The sequence below is a fragment of the Chiloscyllium punctatum genome, chromosome 30 (genome assembly GCF_047496795.1).
Source record: "Chiloscyllium punctatum isolate Juve2018m chromosome 30, sChiPun1.3, whole genome shotgun sequence".
NCBI classification, from domain to species: domain Eukaryota; kingdom Metazoa; phylum Chordata; class Chondrichthyes; order Orectolobiformes; family Hemiscylliidae; genus Chiloscyllium; species Chiloscyllium punctatum.
This window is the reverse complement of record NC_092768.1, coordinates 12370542-12382557: the sequence shown is the minus strand read 5'-3', so window position 1 is coordinate 12382557 and position 12016 is coordinate 12370542.

Here is a 12016-nt window from a genome sequence, read left to right as displayed (position 1 = left end):
ACTTTGCAAATTAGTATCCCATAGCTCACTTTCTAGAGATAGTTTCCACTCACATCTGTTCTGGATTTCATAATAAATTAGATCACTTTCAATCTATAAGCGATGGGGTACAGGTATTTTCTTTTCAAGTGTGTCAATATTCAGCAGTGATGTGGAGGTGTCGGTGTTGGACTGGGTAGACAAAATTAAAAATCACACAACACCAGGTTATAGTCCAACAGGGTCATTTGGAAATACAAGCTTTCGGAATACTGCTACTTCGTTAGGCATACCTGATGGACTACAACCTGGCATTGTGTGCGTTTTAACAATATTCAGCAAGATGTCCAGATGACATTTATTATTGTGAAAAGTCATACTTAAACGAATAATTCAAATAACACTCTCACTGTTACATTCACTGTTTTACGTTGCAGCAGCTAATCGCTTAGATACTGTAAATTCGGTTGAAAATCCAAATACCCAAATTATACCTGATAACTAAAGTCATATACTTTTACGTTAGTAGTAATTTTATTGAATCACTGAAATGTGTGTGTTTACGATCTTGCCCCTACTGTCTGAATGGGGGAGAAGGCTGATGCAAACTCTATCATGGCTTTCAAAAGAAAATCGAACAGGAGCTCCTTCGAAAAGGTACAATGAAAGGGATGGGAACGAGATCTTCAGAGAAGCAGTACTCAAACAACGGACCAAAAGGCATTATCTCTTTTTAAAAATTATGTAGTTGGGTGATTCTACAATAAGCGTTCACCCTGTTTCTCCACCTGTTTTCTGTAACTTCAGGACTCAACCTGTTTCAGTTTCAGAAATTTCCCATTCTCTGATATTTTAGATTAGGCTTCTATCCTGGATATCATTGGAATCGGAGAGGGTTAATAATATCAAACAGAAATTGAGGGAAGTAAACTTGCAGTGAGGACTACCGGTCTAAATTGCATTGCGCTGCACAGAAAAGGGTTGGATGAGCTGAATGTGTACATGACTGTATGATTCCACTAGAGTATTGTTGACAATTCTGGGCCCGTTGGGAGAGATTGGAAGACTTCAGAAGGGTTTTAAACGACTAATTCCAGGAATGAGAAACTTCAGCTATGCTGGCAGACTGGAGAGATTAGGACTGTTCTCCTTGGAGAGAAGAAGGCTGAGAGGAGATCTGGCAGATGTTGTCAAAATATTGAGATCTGGACAGAGAGTCCGGACAGATTAGATAAAGAGAGAAAGTGCTCATGTTTGTAAAAGAATCAAGAACAGAATGGTGCAGAAGAGGTTTACAAGATCGGTTCCGGAATGCAAAATGAAACGGCGTAGGTAATATGCAAACAAACTAAATGTGATGTGAGAAGGATTTTTTTTCTACATAGTGACTGTTCCGGATTTGGAATGCACTACTTGGAAGTATGCTGCAGGCTCGTTCAATCGTGAATTCCAGAATACTATTTTGAAAGAAAACAGTGCGCCGGGTTCCGGCAAGAAAAAAAGAACAAGTAGCCTGGCACTGCTCAGAGAAGAAATGTTGATGCAATGGACTGAGCAGTCTCCTTCTCCGCTGTAATAACTCCGTGATTTTTGTCGTGCTATCCTATAATATCAAATTGTGCCCTAATGCTTCTAGTGGAAGATGCACTTTATGGTTGACCACTGTATTCGGATATGGTGCACCATTTTATGTGATTCAATTCTACAATTTTATCTTACAATTCTGTTCTACGATCGCTGAATCTATTCTGTAAGAATTATAACCAGCTGAGAAAATTTGTCGGCCCGGTGGCTCAGCGGTTAGCACTGCTGCCTCACAGCGCCAGGCACCCAGATTCGATACCAGCCCAGGGCAACTGACTGTGTGGAGCTCGCACATTCTCCCCGTGTCTGTGTGGATTTCCTCCGGGTGCTCCGGTTTCCTCCCACAGTCCGATCAGGTGAATTGCCCATTCTAAATTGCCCGTAGTGTTCAAGGATGCGTAGGTTAGGTGCATTAATCAAAGGGTAAATGTAGAGTAATAGGGGAATGCGTCTGGGTGGGTTACTCTTTGGAGGGTCGGTGTAGACTTGCTCGGCCAAATGGCCTGTTTCCATATCGGGATTGCCTGTAGGGATTCTATGATTTCTATGAATAGAATAATTTGAATTAGCAGCCCCTAAAGCCCATAATATCCAAATCATAAATGAAAATGTAATTCCTTTATGAGGTTAGACAGAGGAGTGCTGTTGCTCTCCTCTCCAAATCCAGTTCACTCTCACCCGACGGTTCTCTTATTTACGAATCTATTCTGTTTATTTTTTTAATGATCCTGTGTCCGTTTTGAATCCAGTCCCGTTCAATGACAATCCGGGATTTGATGGACAGGTCAACTCGCTCTGGATTCGCTCGGCGCGGGAGGTGGGCGGGGCAAGGCATCAGGTTGTCTCTACCCCGTCCGCTCGGGACCTTTATCTGGGGCACGGCCGCCGCCGCTCCGCCGTTTGCCGCGTCTGCCGCTGAGGGCGATGGCAGATGTGGTTCTGTTTAAAACGCAGATTCTCAGTACTCCTTTATCTGACTCTACCCCCTCACGCCGCAGGCGTTTCCGTCGCTCTCACAACTGGCACTAAGAACGCCAGGACAAGCGCAGCAAGGAGGCCGCAACTGCTGAGTGGATCCTGAGGGCGGCAGCTGCCACCAGGGAATGTGAGCTGGCAGCCAAACTGGGTGCCTTGAGGAAAACCGCTGCGGCCGCGGGCCACAAATCGAAGGGCGGTCCCAGTCGCCTGGACCCGTCGTTTAGTACCGTGGCTAACAAGGGCTCCTCTTCGGTGTCCCTGCAGCCCCACCTGACGCTAAAAGGGAAGAGGTGTTGCCGGAGCAGAAGGGCCAGTGCCAGAAGTGTCAAGAAAGTGCCGGCAGCCAAGAAAACTGCCCTGAAGGCAGGGCTGCCGGTCAAACCATCCAGAAAAATAACTGCGAAGAGCCCCCGGAAGAGAGTAAAAGCGGTGGTCAAGGCGGGAAGAGCATCGAGGCGGTTGACAGCGACGGGGTGCAGACCTGGGGGGAAGAAGCGGGCGACTGCGATGAAGAGAAGATAGAGGCGCAGGACCGGAGACAGTTGAATACAAAAAGGCTCTTTTGAGAGCCACTCACATGTTCAACATGGAAGAGTTTTCACTTTACCAGCAAATACCTTATCTATAGTAATTGGGCTGAAAGTAATTGTGTTTTTATGCTGTACACATACGTGTTCTCTTAAACAATGGTTTTAAATTTCAATTTGAGCACCTCAGCAAAAGTGACATGCACAATACAAAGACATTGGTGCTTTTTTATTTTGTAGATTAGTTGTGCGCTGATGCAGGTGCTGAAACGCAGATAAACTTGCAAATGTGAAATACAACCGACCTGAAAACTGCTGCTTTTCACGTGCTCGATGGGCTGAGTATTGACAGAATTTTTGCAACAGTGCTGCCTGACGTGAAATTACTTACTAAATCAGCTCCGTTAAATGATTTGCACCGTGTGTTTGTTTTAAAGTGAATATAGGACAGAGCCAAAACAAACTGGAAAATGTTCAGCAGGTCTGAGCATCTGTGGAAAGAAAGTCAGAAGATTTGATGGTAGCGAAGAAAATAGGATTGGCGAAGGGGTGAAGAGTAAAAGAAAGGTGGAGATAGAGCCCAAGGAGCGAGAAGAATTGGACAAAGGGGTGTATAACAATTAGCCGAGGTGAATGAACAGCTGCCAGTTGGGACTATTAGGGGCTGATAATTATTTTGAGGTGCAGGTGTTAGACTGGGGTGTACAAAGTTTAAAAAAAATCACAAAACACCAGGTTATAGTCCAACAAGTTTATTTGGAACCACTAGCTTTCGGAGCGCTGCTACTTCCAATAGTTTTTATTGAAGACAGAAAGCGGGAAACGTCAGGATCAACCAGCGGACGCACCGATGTCGTTCTCCTATCGGTTTAATGTTGCCAAAGTCTTATCCAATCAGCGTGTGAAGCTTCAGGCCGCTGTGTCACGTCAGGCACAGTCGATGCAATTCTCAATCAGCGAGGTGAGAGTGTTCGAGAGGGCGCAGTGGGCAAAGGTCACAGTCTAAGGCCCTTCTGACAACGTGTAACAAGGGTCTGTTCAGTTAACAGATCCTCTCTTTGCCCCAAATGTATGCAGTATCCTGCATGAGTAGGAAATGCTTTTGGTTTAGCTACTGCAGGGAATGTCAAATTCCAATGTTGTTATGTTTTTGATATGCAAAGTCTGTACAGATCTGCTTTAGTGTCTCTGTGTGCATTTTTTTCGAATAAAGCATATTTTGGCAGTTAAAAAAATTCAGCTACATCAAAACAGAGGGAGAAAGGCTGGGCTAAGGTAATGACCCAGTCTTCCTGGTCTGCAAACAGATCAAGGTTTATGCCTCAAAGCGGGGCACAATCAGACGGGGCAATAGAAAAATCACAATGAGCGGGAAATTTTAGGCTCTTTTCAAGGTTACCCATTTCTTTATTCTTAAAAGAGTCAGATAATACTTCTAACTTATTTTTCACAGAGTAGTCCACTGCATTTGAGACATTTGCCTCACAAAGTTTATCGATGCCCAAAGGATCACTTATAAATCTCTCATACATCTTTTATCTGTATTTGTTTTTCAGGATGAACTTGTTCTGGATTATGCAAAAAAAAAGATTTTAAAAAGGCATTGCCAAAATCAAGACCTCATTAGTTAGATAGTGGTTGTGTAGGAGAGGAGAGTATCAGAAAAGGAGAAGAGGATTTTGAGGACACTGGATGTAAGAACAGAAAGAGGTCACTCAGCCCTTCCAGTCTACTCAACTAGATCCTGCCATTTTCCTGCACTGACCCCACATCCCTTAATACCTAGACATCGATTGATTTCTGTCTTGAGCTTAAGATCATAAGACATAGGAGTGGAAGCAAGGTCATTCGGCCCATCAAGTCCACTCTGCCATTTAATCATGGCTGATGGGTGTTTCAATTCCACTTACCCGCACTCTCCCCATATCCCTTAATTCCTTGTGAGATCAAGAATTTATCAATCTCTGCCTTGAAGGCACCCAATGTCCTGTCCTTCACTGCGCTCCATGGCAATGAATTCCCAGGCCAACCACTCTCTGGATGAAGAAATGTCTCCTCATTTCCGTTCTAAATTGACCCCCACTAATTTGAAGGCTATGTCCACGAGTCCTATTCTCCCTGCCTAATGGAAACAACTTCCCAGTTTCTACCCTTTCTAAGCCATGCATTATCTTGCAAGTTTCTATTAGATCTCCCCTCAACCTTCTGAACTCTAATGAATACAATCCCAGGATCCTCAGCCGGTCATTGTATGTTAGGCCTACTATTCCAGGGATCATCCATGTGAATCTCCACTGGACACGTTCCAGTGCCAGTATGTCCTTCCTGAGGTGTGGGGCCCAATATTGGACACATTATTCTAAATGGGGTCTAACTAGAGCTTTATAAAGTCTCAGAAGCACATCGCTGCTTTTATATTCAATCCCTCTTGAGATAAATGGCAACATTACATTTGCTTTCTGAATCATAACTCAACCTGCAAATCAACCTTTCGAGAATTCTGTACTAGCACTCCCAGATCCCTTTATACCTTGGCTTTATGAATTTTCTCACCGTTTAAAGAATAGTCCATGCCTGTATTCTTTTTTCCAAAGTGCAAGACCTCGCACTTACACATGTTGAATTTCATCAGCCATTTCCTGGACCACTCTCCAAAACTGTCTAAATCTTTCTGTAGCCTCCCCACCTCCTCAGTACTACCTGCCTGTCTGCCTAACTTCATATCTTCAAGGAACTTTGTCAGAATGCCCCCTGTCCCTTCATCTAGATAATTAATATATAAAGTGATTAGCTGTGGCCCCAACACTGAATCATTCCCCACTTGTCACCAGCTGCCATTTTGAAAAAGCACCTTTTATCCCCAATCTCTGCCTTCTGTCAGACAGCCAATCCTCAATCCATGCCAGTAGTTCACCTCGAACACCATGGGCCCTCATCTTACTCAGCAGCCTCCCATGAGGCACGTTATCAAAGTTCTATTGGCTGTCTAGATAGGTGACATCCACTGGGTTTCCCTGGTCTAACCTACTTGTTACCTCTTCAAAGAATTCTAACAGGTTTGTCAGGCACGACCTCCCATGCTGACTTGATCTAATCAACCTTGCACTTCCAAGAATTTAGAAATTTCATCCTTAACGATGGATTCTAGATATTTACCTACAACCAAGGTTAGGCTGATCGGCCTAGAATTTCCCATCTTTTGTCTTGATTCTTGAACAAAGGGTACAACAGCAATTTTCCAATCATCAATCAACACAGCCATTTGATACTACATAGGTAGACCACCTTCTAAATGAAGATGTACTTCCTCATTTCTGTCTTAAAAGCTTCCTACTTATTCTGAGACTCTGTCTCCTGGAGCTAGATCCCAAGAGTAACAACATCTGCATCCACTCTATGTGTCCTGAATGAACTTTCTTCATTTCAATCAGATTCTGCAGAATTCAAACCAACTTTCCTCAATCATCCCCATAAGGCACTCCTATTATCCATGGGTTTAATCTGACCATCCTCTGAGTTCTCATATAAGTAAATCCTTTACATAAGGAGACCAAAACTGTACACAATACTCCAGGTCAGGTCTCATCAACCTCTGTACAATTGCAACGACTTACAGCTGCAACCAAATCCTCTCATAATAAATGCAGACATACCATCTGTGTTCCCAATTGCTTGCTCCACCCTCATTGTAGCATTTTGTGACTCATGGTCAATGACTTGTAAATTCCTTGAATATCAATACTTGCCAATTTCTCACCATAGAGTCACAGAGTCATAGAAATGTACAGCATAGACACAGACTCTTCATTCCAACTCATCCATACTGACCAGATATCCTAAATTAATTTAGTCCCATTTACCAGCATTTGGCCCATGTCCCTCTAAACCCTTCCTATTCATATACCCATCCAAATGCCTTTTAAATGTTATTGTACCAGCCTCCACCAGTCCCTCTGGCAGCTCATTCCATTCATGCGTCACCCTCTGCATGAAAAACTTTTAAATCTTTCTGCTCTCACCGACACCTATGAGCTCTAGTTTTGTCTCCCACACCCTTGGGAAAAGACCTTGGCTATTCACCTGATTCATATCCCTCATGATTTTATAAATCTCTGTAAGGTCATCCCTCAGCCTCCAGTGCTCCATGGATAACAGGCCCAGCTTAATCAGCTTCTCCCTATAGGTCAATTCCTCCAACCTTCTCAGTATCCTGTGAATACTTTCTGAACCTTTTTCAAGTTTCACAGCATCTTCCCTATAGCAGGGAAACTAGAATTGTACACAGTATTGCAAAAGTGGCCTAACCAATGCCCTGTACAACTACAACATGACCTCCCAATTCCTATACTCAGTGCTCTGACAATAAAGGAAAGCAATCTTCTCACTACCCTGTCTGCCTATGACCCCACTTTTAAGGAACCATAAACCTGTACTCCAATGTCTTTCTGGTCAGCAACACTGCCTAGGGCATTACAATTAAGTGTATAAGTCCGGCTCTAATTGCTTTCCCAAAATGCAGCACTTTGTATTTATCTAAATTAAACTCTATCTGTCACATCTCAGCCCATTTGGCCCATCTGATTAATATCCCATTGTATTCTGACATAACCCTTTTTACTGTCCAGTACACCATCAATTTTGGTGTCATCTAAAAACTTACTAACCATACCTCCAATGTTCACATTAAAATCCTTTATATAAATGATGAAAAGCAGTAGACCCAGCACACTGTTGGACACAGGCCTTTAGTCTAAAAAACAACTTTCCACCACCACCTTCTGTCTTCTACTTTCGAGTCAATTTTGTATCTAAATGGCTAGTTCTCCCTGTTTTCCATGTGATCTAACCTGGCTAACCAATCTACCACGTAGAACATGATCAAACCCTTAATGAAGCCCATATAGACAATATCCACAGCTCTGCCTTCATCAATCTTCTTTGTCAGCTATTCAAAAACACTCAATCATGTTAGTCAGACATGATTTCCCATGTACAAAGCCATCTTGACTATTCTTAATCAGTCTTTGTTTTTTCCAAATTCAAACAAATTCTGTCTCTCAGAATCTCCTCAAACATCTTACCCACTATTGACGTCAAACTCATCAATTTATAATTCCTTGGCTTTTCCTTGCCACTTTTCTTAAATAATAACACCACTTAAGCCAAACCGCCAGTCTCTAACACCTCAGCCACGGACATTGATGAGACAAATATCTCAGCAAGGGGCCTAGCTATCTGGGGCCCACCAGATCACCACCTGAAGATTTATCCAACTTTCTGCATTTTAAGAAGCCCAGTACCTACTTCTCTTCATATAGACTCTTTTCAAGGTATCACTATTATTTCCCCAAATTCAGTAATTTCCATATCCTTCTCCACAGTAAACACTGATTGGAAATACTTGTTAAGATTTCTCATCCATCTCCTGTGATTCCACACGTAGGTGGCCTGGCTGATCTTTAAGGGACGAGAATGTGGTGCTGGAAAAGCACAGCATGCCAGGTAGCATCCGAGGAGCAGGAAAGTTGCCGTTTTGAGCGAAATCCCTTCATCAGGAATTCCTGATGAATGGCAGAAGGAAATTAGTTTAAATAAATGTGAGCTGCTGTATTATGTAAAAGGAAATCAGGGCAGGACTCATACACGTAATGGTAAAGTCCTGGGGAGTGTTGCTGAACAGAGAGACCTTGGAGTGCAGGTTCAAAGTGGAGTCGCAGGTATATAGGATAGTGAAGAAGGCATTTGGTATATTTTCCTTTATCATCAGAGCATTGAGTATAGGAGTTGGGAGCTCATGTTATGGTTGTACAGGGCACTGGTTAGGCCACTTTTGGAATATTGTGTGCAATTCTGGTCTTCCTCCTATCAGAAGGATGTTGTAAAACTTGAAAGGCTTTCGAAAAGATTAACAAGGAAGTTGCCAGGGTTGGAGGGTTTGAACTTTGGTTTGAACTTTGATCTTGTCTCACAAACTTGATTGAGTTTTTTGAGGAAGTTACAAAGAGGATTGACGAGGGCGGAGTAGTAGATGTGATCTATATGGACTTCAGTAAGGCATTCGACAAGGTTCCCTATGGGAGACTGATTAGCAAGGTTAGATCTCACAGAATACTGGGAGAACTAGCCATTTGGATACAGAACTGGCTCAAAGGTAGAAGACAGAGGGTGATAGTGAGGGTTGTTTTTCAGACTGGAGGCCTGTGACCAATGGAGTGCCACAAGGATCGGTGCTGGGTCCACTACTTTTTGTCATTTACATAAATGATTTGGATGCGAGCATAAGAGGTACAGTTAGTAAGTTTGCAGATGACACCAGAATTGGAGGTGTCGTGGACAGCGAACAGGGTTACCTCAGAACAGGATCTTGCCCAGATGGGCCAATGGGCTGAGAAGTGGCAGATGGAGTTTAATTCAAATAAATGCAAGGCGCAGCATTTTTGGAAAGCAAATCATACACTTAATGCTAAGGTCCTGGGGAGTGTTGCTGAACAAATAGACCTTGGAGTGCAGATTCATAGCTCCTTGAAAGTGGAGTCGCAGGTAGATAGGGTAGTGAAGAAGGCATGTTACCAGGGTTGAAATATTTGAGCTATAGGGAGAGGCTGAACAGAGTGGGGCTGTTTTTCCTGGAGCGTCGGAGGCTGAGGGATGACCTTATAGAGGTTTACAAAATTATGAGGGACATGGATAGGATAAATAGGCAAAGTCTTTTCCCTGGGGTTGGGGAGCCCAGAACTAGAGGGCATAGGTTTAGGGTGAGAGGAGAAAGATATAAAAGAGACCTAAGGGGCAACTTTTTAACACAGAGAGTGGTACGTGTATGGACTGAGCTGCCAGAGGATGTGGTGGAGGCTGGTACAATTGCAACATTTAAGAGGCATTTGGATGGGTATATGAATGGGAAGGGTTTGGAGGGATATGGGCCAGGTGCTGGCAGGTGGGACTAGATAGGGTTGGGATATCTGGTCGGCATGGACGGGTTGGACGGAAGGGTCTGTTTCCATGCTGTACATCTCTATGACTCTATGAGAGGCTGAATCGGTGGTGGCCTTATAGAGGTTAACAAAATCATGAGGGGCATGAATAGGATAAATAGACAAGGTCTTTTCCCTGGGATGGGGAAGTCCAGAACTAGAGGGCATATATTTAAAGTGAGAAGGGCAAGATTTAAGAGGCAACATTTTCACTTAGAGGGTGGTACATGTATAGAATGAGTTGCCAGAGGAAGTGGTGCAGGTTGGTACAATTACAACATTTAAGACCATAAGACATAGGAGTGGAAGTAAGGCCATTCGGCCCATCGAGTCCACTCCGCCATTCAATCATGGCTGATGGGCATTTCAACTCCACTTACCCGCATTCTCCCCGTAGCCCTTAATTCCTCAAGACAACAAGAATTTAAAAGGTATCTGGATGGGTATACGATTAGGAAAGGTTTTGAGGGATATGAGCCAAGTGCTAGCAAATGGGATTAGATTAATTTAGGCTATCTGGTCAGCATGGACGAGCTGGATCGAAGGGTTAATTTCTCTGCTGTACATCTCCAAGACACTTTGACTCTATGTGTTAATTCCTCTGCCATTTTATTGTTGCCACCATGAATTCTCCATCTATACCTATAATTGTCTTCTATATGTCTTTGCCAACTTTTTTTGTTTTACAAATAGAAATATAAATTGAAGCTGTTATAATACATGTTTTACACATGTCTCACTCATTCACGTTCAGATTTTATTTTCCTATTTCTATTCAGTTTCTTTGGCTCTCCTTCACTAAATTCTGGATTGCTCTTAACTCCCACACTTACCACATTCAAGAAGTAACGAGAATAAAAGAGAGTCTTTGCAGGAAGCAGGGTGTGAGGAGGAGAAGGGTATTCTTTTTCAGCTTGGTGATCTGTGATAAGTCACAGGGATCAGTGCTGGGACCTTAACGGGTCACATAAATTAATAACCTGGAGGAAGGAAGTGAACATACTGCAGATAAATTTGCACACTGCACTGAAATAGGTGGAAAGACAGTTTGCAAGACGTGCAGTTTATAGACCGATATTGAGAACTCAATCATAGAACATAGAACATAGAACATAGAAGAATACAGCGCAGTACAGGCCCTTCGGCCCTCGATGTTGCGCCGATCAAAGCCCACCTAACCTACACTAACCCACTATCCTCCATATACCTATCCAATGCCCGCTTAAATACCCATAAAGAGGGAGAGTCCACTACTGCTACTGGCAGGGCATTCCATGAACTTACGACTCGCTGAGTGAAGAACCTACCCCTAACATCAGTCCTATATCTACCCCCCCTTAATTTAAAGCTATGCCCTCTTGTAATAGCTGACTCCATACGTGGAAAAAGGTTCTCACTGTCAACCCTATCTAACCCCCTAATCATGTGAGCAAAAAGTTGGCAAATTGAGTGTAAGCCAACTGTGCAGCTGTTTATGTTTGAAGGGAGAACAAAGAACAGAAAATATTTTTTAAAAACTGCAAAAAATTACAATGCAAAAGTATTGGGGATTACTTATGCAAGAAACACAAAAAATTGCAGTGCAGCAGGTAATTAGGAAGGGTAATGGACTTTTGACTCTATGTCACAAGGCACATGAGTATAAAAGTAGGGAAGTCTTACTGAACTGTGCAAAGTGCTGGTGAGACCACATGTGGAATTCTATGAGCAAGCTTTGGTCCTCTTCGTTAAGGTATCATTGCATTGAAGGCAATTCAGGGAGATTTCTCAAAAATGATTCCTGGCATGGAGGGATTGTCTGATCAGTAAAGGTTGAAGAGGTTTAGAATTTACTCTCTAGAGTTTAGAAGAATGAGGGATGATCTCGTTAAAACATATCGGATACTTAAAAGGTTTGACAGGGTAAATGCTGAGAGGATGTCTCTCTTCACGGGAGAGTCGAAGACCAGAGGGCTTAGTGGACGTGAGAAATGT